General features: G+C 36.4%; 1 protein-coding gene across 2 annotated transcripts in view; it reads left to right on the top strand.

Annotated features, from left to right (window-relative positions):
* LOC123877674 (thyrotropin-releasing hormone receptor-like) overlaps positions 1 to 16,745 on the top strand; it is a 105,658-nt gene that overhangs the window by 47,135 nt on the left and 41,778 nt on the right. The window lies entirely within an intron of this gene.

Genomic DNA, 16,745 nt, shown 5'->3' with positions numbered 1-16,745 from the left:
TTTTTTTTGTTTGAAAGGTGGCTTGTTCGAGAGTGTTCTTAGCTATAATCCAAGAAAATCGGTTGAGCCGTTTGAAAGTTATCAGCTCTTTTCTAGTTACTGTAACCTTCACTTGTCGGAGGTGCTAAAAATTTTTAATTTACACTTGTAGTTTATTTTCCTCTATAATAAAATGATTGTTAAAGTTTTTACTCACGACGAAACTGATATAGTGGACCTACACATATATTTGCAAAGGATGTTATGTCTTTTATGATGTTCGTCAATAGCGCCGAGCCCAATTTCGAGGCGGTTTTTTACTTTACTAGTTATTACCATTTGCTTTTATATTTATTACCTAATATTACAGTCACATTGTAACTATTCAATTTCAGGATCACAATGAAAATATTTTTAACAGAAAATTATGGTTCATTTATAACGTTAAAACAAATATGGGTCCCCAATTGATCCCTGCGGTACTCCCAATGGACTCATTACGGAACCCCGAAATGACTTTATCGTGACCTTTACGATGATTAATTTCGTAAGATCTGTCATTCTTGCATAGAGATAGCAATCAAATGCTATGTTGTTAACTAATAGTTTCGTGAGGGAACATTTATTTCGCTTACAAAGTACTTCCAAGACGTTATGACGTTTTAACAGGATGTTTGTCAGGAAACGCCGATTATCTCGAGATGGCGAGATTAACGTGAATTATTGTGCTCTTTAAACACTTTTTGTCGCATGAATCAAAATAACTAGATCTCTCAGTAAGTGCCTACTTATTATTTAGTTTATTAGGCTGTTTTTCAGCAGAGCGAGGTTGCGCAGAATTATTTTATATTCAAATAAACTTTTACAATCAACAAGTAAGTACTTTTGAATCCAAGGAATCAAAAGGTTATTTTGCTATAATCTTCCAAACCAAAGAAATCTGTATGGTGCAACATGCAGCATGCGATGTGCACCGCCCGCCCTCCCACTGATAAACATGCAGGAAAAGCCAGCCACCAAGCAAGACATACGCACCACCACCACGCAGCACCACACAAATCCCAATATACCGTAATACACCGTATGGCTTGTTTTTCCTACCGAGAAGAATCAACAAGAAACTCGGTGGTTGCTGTTTTCAAAGAGCCATTAGATGACAATATAAGAGTTTTGGGCCGTTTTGCTTTTAATTGTGCTCAGGTTTTCCCTCAGTGGCCTAAAAACATGCGGATTAGAAAAATCAAAAGTATATTGATCAGTAGCGTAGTTGTACAGTTTAGTTGTCTACCTCCTCATAGTAATCCGGTGTGCAATGATCTTTACAATAACGTAGGGGTCAAGTACTACGGTCCCACTTGACACAAAAACAAACCAAATATTCTTTCTTTTATTTTACTGTCTCTGTAGTGAGGTTGACGAAAACACAAAAAAAAAATGATAGACCTATGTTTTTGGCTATCGTTGACTTTGTTTGATAAAGAGATTAAAATTATTTAATACAATTTGTCTGACTTGAATTTACGGAATTATGTAAGGATTTCAACGATACCCCATACATTATTCTGTTTAGACATAGGTATAGAAATCATGGCGGAATATAAACTCATATACCTGTACTATACGGTATATCTGAACCTGAAACATTATACTCCTTTTTTTTGTACAATCGTGTAAATAGTCCTGCCATTGTCTAGTCCTCCGGACATTAGGACAATTGTTACAATTTCCATGGTTAATACGCATAACCTCCTATGGGGTTATTGGTAGAGTGATAAAAAGCAATTTACACCAGCCCATTAACCCACATGCCTGACGTCATTCAGTGCCTCCAATTCTTCCGTTCACATAAAAGCATATCATGCCGATTTAAAATATAGGACAGGCTGCTGATAACTGTATTTACATTACTAGATATACAGTACTGATATACCTACGTACGCCCTTTTTTTTAATTATATAGACTAGCGCTTGGCTGCAATCAGACCCGCTAGTAAGTGATGATGCAGCCTAAGATGGAGCGCGCTTGCCTAGAAGATGCCCTATATACGCCATGCATTTAATAAATGTAGACAATCACTTTATTACTTACTTTTTAGGGTTTCGTTCCTCAAAAGGAAAAAGGAACCCTTATAGGATCGCTTCAGTGGCTGTCTGTCTGTGTTGTCTGTCAAGAAACCTATAAGGTACTTTCCGTTGACCTAGAATCATGAAATTTGGCAGGTAGGTAGGTCTTATAACACATAGGTCTCTTGTAAGGACTTCCACACGCCATGGTCTTGCGCCACCCGTATCCAGCGGCTCCCTGTGACTCTCTCTACTTCCGTCTACTTAGTGGGAGGTCTTTCAACGCTGCGCTTTCCAGTACGAGGTCGCCATTCCAGCACCTTGGGACCCCAACGTCTAACGGTTTTTCGAACTTTGTGCCCTGTCCATTGCCACTTCATCTTCGTAACCCACTGAGCTTGTCGATTACTCTACATACGAACAAATCAAACTAATATGAACTCTTTTCACATAATGATGTGTCCTAGTTGTGATTGAACACACACGAGTAGATGTTCATTTTCGAGGCAAGTATTTGAACTCTACCAAAGACATAATCACGACATTTTTTTCCCGCGTCCCATTTCCTTTGGAGAAAATAATATGTTAGCTTAGCTTCAATAGCAGCTGTTCTACTGTTTGTGAACCCATTTTGAAGCAAATGGCAAATATCAAGCATGAAATGTGGACTATGGCTTAGTTAGATGAACCCATGCTTAACTACTCAAAAATTTCCAACAAACATGCACTAGCGATGTAAGAAATCATGAGAAAGAATCATGGGAAAACGCTAGTAGAAAATAATGATAAAAAAGAAATGGACTTGCGCCAAAAGACATTAATTGGCCGTACTTCCGTAAACTACACCAAAGAATAGCACTTTATCTTAGAACAAAACGTTAATAAATAATGTTTTAGCAAAAAAAAAACATAAAATCCGCGCACGATTTCAAGCATTTGACAGACGGACAGACAACATTATTAGTTGCGGGGAAGTGTAATGGACCTAGAAGCACCGATATAAACAACCAAAGATACATAGTTCCATTGAAATGTCGCATCAAAAAACCGGCCAAGTGCGAGTCAACTCGCGCACTAAGGGTTCCGTACTCTATGCATTACCTATTATGCATTAAAAATAATCTGTTTTAGAATATACAGGTAAAGCACTTTCATATTATAATACCCCACTTGAAATTGGAACACATTTTAATTTTTGTTGTTCTAACCACAAATTCGCGGTTTTCGGATGTTTTCTCATACGAAAGACATATCTTATACGAGTCAATGGAAATGGTCATCCAAAGCCAGTTTATGACTCAAACTCGAAATCTTTAAATTTTGAATTAGGTGTCTATAATACAAAAAGTGTGTATCTAGTGTATCATGTAGTATATCATTGGTGCTAGAAGCGAAATATAATTAACGTCATTGAGAGCAGATGTCTACGCATCTTGGCATGCTGTTGTCAGTTAATAATTACTTGTTATTTTGAGATTAAACTTTTATAAAGGTTCAACCGCGGTTGAGGACAGATTTAGAGTTTATTGCAGGTTGTTGGAACGAAAATAGTCTATCGCAAACATTATTAATAGAGATTGATAAGGTGGGTGTGAAAAGTTGATGCTTGCCATTTCGATTTCGGATTTGGAAAAAACCGGCCAAGTGCGAGTCAGACGCGCGCACTGAGGGTTCCGTCTTAGGTATTTTTTCCAACATTTTGTACGATAAATCAAAAACTATTATACATAAAATAAATAAAAATCTGTTTTACGATGTACAGGTACAGCCCTTTCATATGATGCCCCACTTGGTATAGTTATCTTATTTTGAAAATTGAAACACATTTTAATTTTTTTTAATGATGTAACCACAAATTCGCGATTTTCAGATTTATTCCTGTACTTGTGCTATAAGACCTACCTACCTACCAAATTTTATGATTCTAGGTCAACGGGAAGTACCCTATAGGTTTCTTGACAGACAGACAGACAACAAAGTGATCCTATAAGGGTTCCGTTTTTCCTTTTCAGGTACGGAACCCTAAAAATTAAGGAGACGCGTGGTTAAAATTTAAAATTAAAAACTTAAATATTTGTTTTCATATATGTATTAATATAATTAGATACACTGTAGACCGTAATTTCTATGTCGTCCAATGTTATAGACTCTTCTAGTACATTTTGAGTCATTGATTTACTGAGCCAATGCACTTGAGCCAATGTTTACAACTTGAGGCATACTAGCCGTTCATATAAGTAGCAGTATTCATTGGCCAAGTGATTTGGCCAATGTGTCCAAGGCCCCTATCGGGCTTGAAATGGGGCCTGTCAGTTGTCGTCACATAATAATAACGCCTCGCCTCATTTGCATCCCGATAACACACAAGCGGGTGTTTTGGCAACGAAGCCAAATCGCGAAGTAGTGCCTCTACAATGAACAAAAGATAGCAATTTACTTGTCAGTCTGCTATTTGCATAATGGACTAAGAGCCAGCGCGTGCCACACCTTAGTTATTTTATAAAAGCTGAAAGTTTCTCTGTGTATTGTCCCATATTCCATACAAGGACGATCAGCGACTATGAAGTTCGGATCATGGTGGTTTTGGAATATAACAGGTAACAAAGGTATGAAAAATCTTACGTTATTGTATAAAGTGTATTTTTTGTTTTCTTTGAAATAGTATTAGAAATCACGTCATGCATCGCCAGGCACTTATTGTTTTGGAAACCCTCTGCCAAACGTCCTTAAAGTTTAAGGGTATCTGACAGGACGTTGCCACCATGATCCAAACTTTATAGTCGCTGATCGTTCCTCCCTGTGTTGGGGGCAATACGCAGGGAAACTTTCAACTTTTATACAATAACGAAGGTCTGGGACGCGCTGGCTCTCTCTCTATAAGCACTCTATAAGTATCTAGGTATAAATAGGGCACTCGATTAAAAGATTACAATAGGAATGAGCAAAAAACTTTTTAATTATTTTAACAAAATTATTTAACGAGGAATAGGGGCGTATGTAATAATTTGTTACCTATTTTTATGTCCGATAGCTGATATTCGTAATTTCGTACCTCGACCTATACTTAAATAATTTTCCAAAAAAAATCTAACAAAAACGGAACCCTTCGTATGTGAGTCCGACGCTAGTCGGACGACTAGCGTCGGATACGAAGGGTTCCGTCCTATCGTTCGAGAAATAATACTTTTAATTTTCATGGTGTCTATTTTAATTTTTTATTATTTGCTGTTATAGCGGCAATAAAAATACATATTGTGTCATTTCAGCTCTTTATTTGTTCGGTTTGTAAGATCGAGCACACTGACAGCCACGTGGACAATAGTCCCAATAGTCCAATAGGATAACAGTGATATAGATTTTATAAACAGTAAAGGCACAGTTTGAGAGTTTCACAAGTCCCTTTCGTTCGCAAAACCGCCAAAGTTTGGTCTTCGGGTAATACCAATAAAATTAATTGGTATTTCGTCTTTAAATAATGACGAAAAGCTACTTTTCCAAGGCGATAACACTTTGACTGACTTTGATTGTTATGTAAGTACATTATAATACTTTGACTGATGTTTTGGCAACGATCGTGACCACTTTTCTGAGTTATGTACGTTTTAACCAATTAAATATCACTTGCTTTAACGGTGATAGAACATATGATGTGTGAAGTCTGCCAATCCAAATTTGGCCAGCGTGGTAAACTATGGCCAAAACCTTTCCAATTTAGGCCGGCGGCGGTGGGTCGTTGATAGTGATGAAACAGTTTGAGACTTTCACAAGTCACTTTCGTTCACAAAACCGCCAAAGTTTTGGTCTTTGGGTAGTACCAATAAAATTAATTGGTATTTGGTCTTTAAATAATGACGACAAGCTACGTTTCCAAGGCGATAACACTTTGACTGATGTTTTGGCAAGGCGGCCGATCGCGACCAATCGCTCTTAGAATTATGTACTAAGAGATAATTTATTTGTCACGCTCAATGAGAGAAATGCTATTTGTAATTTTTTCTTTAATTTGGTCAATGACAAATCTAATTCAGGAATAGTTGTGCTATTTTTAACCCTTTGTTAAGATGTCTAGTTTTTAGGGTTTTATACCTCAAAATCAATCAATCAATCAATCAATCATTTATTTGTTCTAAATGCAGGTTAACAAAGATATTACAACTAGGTATTCATTTTAGTATCACCACATTTGCCATGCGATGGCGTGCAAATATTTTATAGAGGCACTTATATTAAATGCAAGTACATACAATGCAAAAAAAAGGAGAAAAGGAGCCCTTATAGGATCGTTCCGTTGTCTGTCTGTCGTGTCTGCCAATTCGGACGAATTAAAACCTATACTGTTGGTTTTAATTCGGGAAGTAGGTACCCTATAGGTCCTATAGGGTACTTCCCGTTGACCTAGAATCATGAAATTTAGCAGGTAGTAATGTCTTACAGCACAAGTAAAGGAAACAATCTGAAAACCATGAATATGTTGTCCCATCACAAAAAGAATTAAAGATCTGTGTTCCCGAAATAAGTAGTTTACAAAATCACATCAAGATGGTGCTGTCCGTCAATAACCTGCTTTTTACTACCTACTGGTTTGTGATTTCGTGTACGATGGTGCGGAACCCTTCGTGCGGGAATCCAACTCGCACTTGACCGATTTTTTCAAATCTATTTTGGTAATTTCACTTAACGGGAAAAATTTCATTCGTGCCACTTTCGTTTACTGAAATAATAAGGAAGGCTATCACATAAGCAAACAGAAAACAAAGTTTATTCTTGTATATAAGTACTCGTAAGTAAGTAGGTTATAAAAACTGACCTTCACTACGTTTTTCTACTGAAACTAATAAAAGTAAGCTCAACCTATATTGAAAAACAATGAAATAATCGTAATATTGATTCGGTCTAAGCGCACATGTTATGTTATGGCCTAAGTGCGTTACTGTGTTTGTTCAGTTTATTGTATCTACCTACTAAACCACCCAACGTACGAACTGTTGAGCTTTTATTTCAGACTAGCTTCTTCCCGTGACTTCGCCCGCGGAATATATAATTTGTGGCCTATAGCACTCGGGGATAATGTGCCTACCCATATTATATCAGTGCAAGAATTTTCAGTATCGGATCTTGGATCATTAGTTCCGGAGATTACCCACTACATCCAAACTTACAACCTTTTATAATATTAGTACCTTTATTTTAGGAATACACATTCTGTGAAAATTTCAACTCACTACCTATTACGGTTTACGACATACAGCCCGCTGACTGACAGACGGATGGACGGATAGACGGAGGCTTAGTAAAGTCCCGTTGGCACCTTTCGCGTGCGAAACCCTAAAAAGCTTGGTTCTGGTTGATGTTATCGAGGAGAATGTTGGAGATACTCAGAGGCTACTTAACCAACGAGAGAATAAAAAAAACTGGTCAAGTGCCAGTCGAACTCGCACACGAAGGGTTCCGTCATACAAGGTATTCCTAATACTTTTATGTAGAACTCGAACACTGCAAACTACGGACGCCATCTATATTGTTATGTGACTTAGTATAAATTAGATTTTTAGTAAACATATTTTTTTTGTGATGTAGCCTAAAATTCACGGTTTTAGGATTTTTTGCTTTCCTTGTGCTATAAGTCCTACCTACCTGCCAAATTTCTTGATTCTAGGTCAACGGGAAGTATCCTATAGTTTTTTGATCGACACGACAGACGAACAGACAGATAGGCAGACAGACAGACAACAGAGTGATTCTATAAGGATTCCTTTTTTGCTTTTGAGATACGGAACCCTAATAAAACAGACCCTCACTAATAAACAACGAGTGGCCATACAGTGAAGGCTTCGCGAAATTTTATGTTTACTGCGTCCATCAAACGTGGGGATTTGTATAATTTTACGGCTCTTGTTAGTAGATAGGTACCTACTGCAGTTAATGTTTTATGCTAGATTGTTAAGGTCAATAAGGGTAAAAAAATATAGAGCGGTTGCGCACTCATCCGATCCGAATCCGTGAAAACACGGATATAAAAAACTCGGACCGAATTCGGATATTGCTTACGCACTAATCCGCTCTCTGATCCAAATCTAAGCTATTCAGTGGACATCTTTGACCTGTCTACGTATATGTCCGAATTGAATCTGAGGCACATCCGAGATATTCTCTCGGATGACGGAGAGAAATCGGATGACGGAAGTCGGAACTAGTGCGTAAGCTATCATATAAATAGTTCTATGACTACTTCGGAACGTATGTTCACGGATTCGGATCGGATAAGTGCGTAACCGCTCTTAGATTATATTCCTTTGTGTTAGACTGTAGTGTATTCGATTGATCAAACAATCCGAAATAAAGTCCGGTCTGTTTGACTGCTCGGTTTAACAGATCGGAAGCGTAACATTTATTCCGTTTTCTGTTAGATTTTTATTGTCGAACAATCGGGGAAAAACCCGATCTTCTGGATCGATTATGTTCTAACTTTTTAAGTCAATTCCGATATTACCCAAGCAGAATTACGAGTCTAACAAATCGGATTTTTTTAAAGTCCAACTTTTGTGAAAAGTACATAACTTCTCGTTAATGCCTTTTGTAAAATATCAGAAAACACAATTAATACAGATCACATAATATGGTAGAACTAGTGTAACAAAAATATGTAAGAATATTGAGAGCCAATTATAATTACTTAATTAAATTTTGATTTTTTTTCATTGAATAAGTAGACTGTCTCGAATGTGCGTAGAATCATTTTTTTTTATTGAATAGGTCTTGAATGTCACTTATTGTAATTGTTAAAACTACATTTAAATAAACGTTCACTGGTGAGCTTAAATAAACCAATCCAATTGTTGGTATATTTAAATGAGCCCACCCATTGTACTGGAGTTTGAAAGAGTATTTAAATCATGTCCTGGGCCATAAAAAACCGTAAACTGACTCGCCACGAAGGCTTCTTTGCCACCTACAAGATAAAACTCGGTACTTTTTAATATTTAATTTAATTGAATGGCTGCTATTTAGAAATTGGCCATCTTGGTTTTACACTCTGTGAAAATTTTAATCTATTATGTTTTATGAGATACAGCTCGCTGACAGACAGACGGACGGAAAGCGGAGGTTTAGTAGCAGGATCCAATTGGCACTAGTCGGGTACGGAACCCTAAAAATATATGTCAAAAGAAAGAAAGAAAATTAATTTATTCATCTTCTGCAATGAAACGATTAGACAATGAGTACCTACAACAATACAAAATAACAAAACTTTGAATGAATAAACAACAACTATTATAGACCAGTCTTATTCATAAAAATTTGTAGAAGCTTTATTAGCTTGTTATAAGCAAAGTTCTCAAAAACATGATTCATAAACGTTCAATAGTGCTAAAAGTGTTCAATAACGGCTCCATAACTTATAACAGGCTGAACCCTACTATAAACCCTTATTAAAGAATAAGATGGCCGCCGTCTTGTCTTAACAGCTGATAATTTGTTTGGAAGTGAGGTTATTTTGTTTTGGTTGATTCTAGTGTCATTGCATTGTCATTATTATTTGTACGTTATTTATTCTGGATTCGAAAGGCTGTGGTAATTAACTAGAGTTGCAAGTTTTAATTGCCATAAGATGCTAGGGACGGACGTCGTGAAGTAGGTACCTAAATGTTTCTACCTGATTTCGAAGTTTCTTTTCATGTAATCATTCTTTTACATAGGTATGTGATTTCTTCTAACGTAAGAAATATGGCGGTGATGCAGCTCAGTACCTAACTACATAAACCGAGAAGGATTTGGGTAAAAAAAAGGGCTGGCTTATTTTTGGCGCAACGGATCAGCCTGGCTGTCAAGCGTGGAAATGCAGCCAGTATTCTTGGCACCATTCCACACGGGCATGATTTGTATAGTAATTAGATAAGGCTAGCTTTAAGTTTTATTGTAATATTTTCAATTAAAAAAAAAAAGGATTTTATTCCATGAATGTCCAGGTACTGTATCTAAATTCTAATACATACTTTTACCTAATACATCTTTTTTTTTTTTAAATAGTATAATAAAATCTAACGCTAATTTCTAAATTCCTTCCTGTTTCCATTTTTATAATTAAATAAATCGGAACAAAACTCCGAACGATAATACCTAACTATCCTCCAGAACTCAGACAATTGACCGAAATTCGAAAACAAATGTCACACCTGCGTCACTTTTCTGTGTAGAGCCCAGTTTTTTTGCAATTTTGTCTATGAATTCATCAGAACGACAACATAACAAAGCGAAACTAGCCTATAGCGAGAATTTAGTTGTGAGAGGTTTATTGAACCTTTATGAATAAAGAAAGTTATGAAACGTTTAATAGGCCTAATGAGCATTTTAGCTAATGAACGTTTTAAACCTATATTAAGGGATTTTTATGAATAAGACTGTAATTAGGTTAGTAGTAATTTTAATAAGTACTTAATAATAACTTCTTGCACCCACATGGCACAAGATGAACAGTTTCATGTATGTCATGTACTTGCTTCCAAATTGGGAACTCCTCGTTTTGAGCTCGGTTAATACGCTGTTAAGGTTAATATTTAGAACGGCGCGGGTGTCGTAAAGGCGTTGAGTTCCAGGCTACAATAAAACTCAATTTGAGCTGCATCAGGTCATCCCGAGAGGAATCCAAGCTTAATTACATTTAAATCTAATCCGGATTCTTTCGCAGGCGCAATGTGTTTCACTTTGCGCGACGCTGGATAGTTTTAATTAAACACTTATGTACCGAGCACAATGTAGGTACATTTACATGGGTCCACAGTCCACACGTATTTAAACCGCAGGAATAATAAGTACAACTTGTAGGGACTATTCTAAGAAATAAGTAGTTATTCCATTTTTTATCCGACTACGGCAAAGCCAAAAGGAAGGGTTATGATTTTAGCAGTCTATCATAGAATAAGTGTGTACGTATGTATGTATGTATGTTTGTATCAGATTCTGTGTGTTTCATTAGTTTCTAGAATATGTCTGCAAAATTTCATGGACTTTGGTTGCTTAATATACAAATGAAATTGGAACTACGTTTGTATGGAGCGAGTGACGGAGAGACCCCTCTTAATAAAATTTCGTCAGCTTCATTATCAACCAATAGACGTGGAATTTAGACTAAGTACGGGTGCAGACCTTGGCAATGCCTTGGGGTACAATAGTAGTAAATGTAGGTACTACAGATCTGTATCGTTAGAATACAATACAACTTTTTTTGCTGACAGTGCATTGACCTATTAAAGGACCGAATTCCCGCTGGTACACGAATAGAGTAAACTAGGGAAATAGCAATGTTACAGTATTAACATAGTGGCTGTGACAAAATTAGATATTATGCCACATAATAGTAGCTGAAATGTGGCTGAAATATACATTTAAGTGTACCTTAAAATATAATCCATACTAATATTATAAATGCGAAAGTGTGTCTGTCTATCTGTCTGTCTGTCTGCTACGTTTTCACGGCCCAACCACTGAACCGATTTTAATGAAATTTGGTACAGACTTGGGATACATCGCGGGGAAGGACATAGGCTACTTTTTATCCCGGAAAATCAAAGAGTTCTTACAGGATTTAAAAAACCGAAATCCACGCGAGCGAAGCCGCGGGCATCCTCTTGTAACTAATATATCAACAATCAATCGTGATGTATTTAGTTAAGTCAAAAATTAAGTCAAAGTCAAGTTAGAAAACTGTAACAAATAAAAATTTGTTGCTTAAACATCATGATGAACATTACAACCCATACAGTATTATTACAAATGCGAAAGTGTGTTTGTTTGTTGGTTTATTGCTTTGTTGGTCTGTCCTCCACAACGGAGCAACGGATTGACGGATTGAACTGACATAGGTTACTTTTTATCCCGGAAAATCACAGAGTCCCCACGGGATTTTGAAAAACCTAAATCCATGCGGATGAGGTCGCGGGCTTCAGCAAGTAACTTATAAATATTTTGCTTTCTATCTATCACGTGTAAGCTTAAAAGCTTGATTTAGACTTTTTAATTTTAAGAGTCGGTACTAAGTACCTATATTTAGGTTTAAATAATTTTAGGCATAGCAGACTCAAATATTTTTAAACATGACAAAAAAAATCCCATTCACCCTTCAATGACGCGTCAACAAAACTATTAAAAAGGGTGTTTGAATTTGAAATATTTCAGATTTCAGTCCGTTGATACCGTTGAGCTTTATTGAACCAATTTCTTTGACAGCATCCCTTCATAGTTTCGTAACAACGTCGATGATTGTATTTGGTTCCCCTGGTCGACACCCTAACCGCACATCAGCGGGGCTCCGACCCTTTAGTATAATAAATCTAGGTACCGTTCGCAGCACAAAAAAACAAGAATTAAACAAAATAATAAATTAGGAGAGTTGAAAAACTGACACGGAGAGTTCCGTTTTTATTTAATTTTCATGGTGGTCATTTTAAGATTCTTATTAAGTATATTGTGTTGTTATATCGGCAATAGAAATACTGCACATTCTGTCAAGTCTCTACCTATTTGGCACGGTAAAACTATAGGTACCTACTTTCAATAGCTACATTATATTTTACTAGTTACACAGTAGATTACACCTAACTATCCAAATATACCCATCTATGAAGCAATCCATACTAATATTATAAATGCGAAAGTGTGTCTGTCTGTCTGTCTGCTTTCACGACCCAACAGTGTAACCAATTCTGACGAAATTTGGTACAGGTTTAGCTTATATCCCGGGGACGGACATAGGCTACTTTTTATCCCGGAAAATCAAAGAGTTCCCGCGGGATTCCTAAAGACACATCCACTTAACCGATTTGTATGAAATTTGGTACCGAAGTAGCTTGTATCCCTGTAATCGAAATAGGCAACTTTTTATCCCGGAAAATCAAACAGTTCCCACGGGATCTATAAAAATCTAAATCCACGCGGACGAAGTCGCGGGCATCCTCTAGCAACTTTATAAATGCTCCTCTTTAGCTACAAACATCCACGTAAAAAAAATAACAACTAGTGCTGTAAATTTTTCCCTCGTTTATTTTCTTTATCTACCACTAACCACCTTTAAAAATAGCAAGAAGCTAGAAAGTGAAATTACTGTGTAGTAAAAACGCCTATTTACTACTTACGGACGATAAAAAACGTGTGCGTATAAACAGTAGATATGAGAGAAAACCAATAGGCAAGCGTAAATCAACACTGTAGCTTTTATGACAGTAATAAATATTTAGCAAACCTATTTTACCTACTTGCCCTCATGGTAAAACGTTTTACGATTTATTTACACGCTAAAAGCATCGTTTTGACGACTTTTTGGCGCTATGTTCAAATCACTCTCGTAGTGTTATTGACCCCCGACCCAAAAAGAGGGGTGTTATAAGTATGACGTGTGTATCTGTGTATCTGCGTGTCTGTGTATCTGTGTATCTGTCTGTGGCATCGTAGCTCCTAAACTAATGAACCGATTTTAATTTAGTTTTTTTTGTTTGAAAGGTGGCTTGATTGAGAGTGTTCTTAGCTATAATCCTAGACAATCGGTTCAACCGTTTGAAAGTTTTCTAGTTACTGTGACCCTTTCTGATAGCAATCCGGGGAACTCCCAGAATCCAAATCCTTCCCCATACGCCTTATTTCTAAGAATTCGACTTTTACATTGTTTCATAGGTTTAACCACGGTTGCGATTGACTAGCAACCCGCCCCAGCTTCGCACGGGTAGTTTATTACAATTTTACTATGTTTGGTCACATGTGACACATTCATTTTAGTACATTTTAGCTCATAAGTATAATATTATGTAGTATAACTCGATTAGTTTTTAAGATGCAATATAGTGTTACAGTGACCTAATAAAAAAAGTTTTCTTTCTTTCTTTCTTTCTTTCTTTTCGCAGGGATCTCTAATTTTAAAAAGAAAATATAGCCTTTGTCACTCAGGAATAATGTAGCTTTCAACTAGTGAAAGAATTATCAAAATCGGTTCAGAAGTTCCAGAGATTACTTACTATACTACAAACAACTAACAAACTTTACCTCTTTATAATATTAGTATAGATGTATCATGTTCACACACTTAACATGTTCTTCGAGGACGGATGTCGAATTCAGACCTCTAAGGTCGTCCAAGTCGGTCATCCATTCTGTTTTCGACTTGGATAAACGTTGTTTAGCCAGCATACACACATAATGAGTCGCAAGTAGACCTCACCAATAGCCACTATTCTGCTCTCAACTCTCTGGTAAAGATCTCAAGTTCAATTTCCAAGTTACTGAGTGACTGACTGACTGACTGACTGGACGGATCAGACTGAAATTTGGCAAGCAGGTAGCTATTACATCGTAGACATTCGTTAAGACAGGATTTTTGAAAATTCAACCCCTACGGGGGTAAAATAGGGGGTTGAAATTGGTGCAGTACATTCTACTATGATTTTCCGGGATAAAAAGTATCCTATGTACATATCCAGAACAAACTCTGTTTTACGTAAAGAGCTGTTTAGTGGCGGAGCTATGAAAGGTATCACACAGAGAATTTACAATATTAGTACCAACTATGTAGGTACAATGTACATAGTATCTAAGAATAGATTAAATGAAATATTTTTATCCAAAATTCCGTATTGTACCTAATACGTACTGAAAATGTCAATAGTTCAAAGAGCTACCATAAACTACAGAATGCCTAAATTCTAAGATAAGCTCCATGTATCATTTAGCACATACGAACATGTTAACGATACGGCATGCTTTAAGATACGATTAGCAGATTTTTTTCTGGATGTTCTTGTTCTCAAATAAATGTAACTTTGAGAATATTGTGTTATCACTCTGAATTATGTCACTTCTGATTGTATAAAAAAAAATCTAGGACTGATTCTTCCAATTAACTAATGAATTTTAACATTATAACAGATTTCCTATGCAAAAACTGTCAAAATTATTGCTTCGTAAAAATGATTTTAAAGATAACAATTATTGGCTCTCAAGCTTTTATAAAGTTTCCCTATTGTGTTTTATGAGTATCGTATCGTAGTCGTATAGTGTAAACGGCAGTAACTACTGTAGATCATAAATCACGAAGGTAAACAGTGTGGTTGATAGATTTGCACAAATATTGGCCGGATTTATGGGGCTTTTTGTAAAGGGTCACTTGACATGTTTATGTTCATCGGGGCTTTACTGTTATTGACTGATCTTCCAAAGGTTAAGGGCCTGGAGAGACAAAAAGAATGACGACATCCATTGCCTCAATAGCTCAACAGGTTGAGAAGACAACTGAATTCTAAAAAGTCGGCGGTTCAAACCCCACCCGTTGCACTATTATCGTACCTACTCCTAATACAGCTTTGCGCTTAGTTGGAGGGGAAAGGGGAATATTAGTCATGATTAACATGGCTAATATATTCTTAAAAAAAATAGAAATAAGGTGATTCCGACATCAATGGACGACACTGATGCAAGGCACGATGGCAAGAGCACGGCTGATCGTCAGATGGTTTAATCGCGGTGCAAGTTTTGACACTTAGATATCCATATTAATAATAGGTACTATTTATGTTATTTTAACAAGATATTATGGCGTATACGATTTGTAACACCAGGCATTGAACCTCTCATTCATAGTACAGAAAGTTCGGTATCTTCAATTGCGCCTGATAAAAATTTCCTACATGTGTGGCCTAAGTTACCAACTTGGGATTTAGGCCACACGCTCATCAAACCGTTATAATCATATCTATGGTTATAATATCTGAGCACTTTGCTATCGCGCATCGCTGCCGTCTCGCGTTGTGTGTATCCAAACCTTTATTAACTGATCTCCATAAGGTTAAGGACTTCTTCGTCCAACTTTCTTTTCACTATACACACTGTTCTTTCTTAACTTTTTATCTTTTATAAAAAATCTCAATTTTACGATCAAAGTTTAGTCTATACTAGTAAGGCAGTCTGGAGGACAAAATAAAGGTTGTTTCTTTTAAATACTCGATCAAATTTTCGCTTGATGATTCTGAAATAACATTCCAGACAAAGTTGATATGCTAATTATTATTATAAATTTATAAATAATAATGCCATTTTTACGAAGAGCTTGATATACTTAAAATATGCTTCTGAAATAATAAATTAAGAAGTTGACGAACAAAACGGTTCCACGGACAGTTTCTAATTCGAATCGCTAGGATATGGAACGCCCATCAAGCATCAGATTGACTTTTTACTTTTGATATGGATAAGTTAATATGGATAGGTAGCAGGTACCTTCAAGTCCAGAGTGAATGGGCATCTTCTAGGTAAGCACGCTGCACCTTTGGCTGCATCATCACTTGCCAGCAGGTCTAATGCAGCCAAGCGTAATAAATAAAAAAAGTCACGGTGAAATATTATTGTGTGTGTAGAGATTCCAGAACTGTAGACCTCTAGATTTGGTTCGACACTTCGGACAATCGTAGATTTTCGTAGAAAGAAATAAATTCTAAAACAATGGTATTGTCAAAAGTAATTTTAGCGACATCTTTTGTTTCACAAAGCAGTTTCTTTTCAATCGTTCTTTTTAATAAAAAAACCAATAGGTTTAATCAAAAGTACACTTTCATCAATCTTACAAATTCTTTTGAAACATTATGTCACCAGCAGATCGGAGAATTCTTTACTTCCCCCAAAATAAATCAAAATGATGTCAAAATTTTATTTAAATCTGAATAATC

The sequence above is a fragment of the Maniola jurtina genome, chromosome 24, assembly GCF_905333055.1.
Source record: "Maniola jurtina chromosome 24, ilManJurt1.1, whole genome shotgun sequence".
Classification (NCBI taxonomy): Eukaryota; Metazoa; Arthropoda; class Insecta; order Lepidoptera; family Nymphalidae; genus Maniola; species Maniola jurtina.
This window is presented reverse-complemented; position numbering and strand designations above follow the sequence as displayed.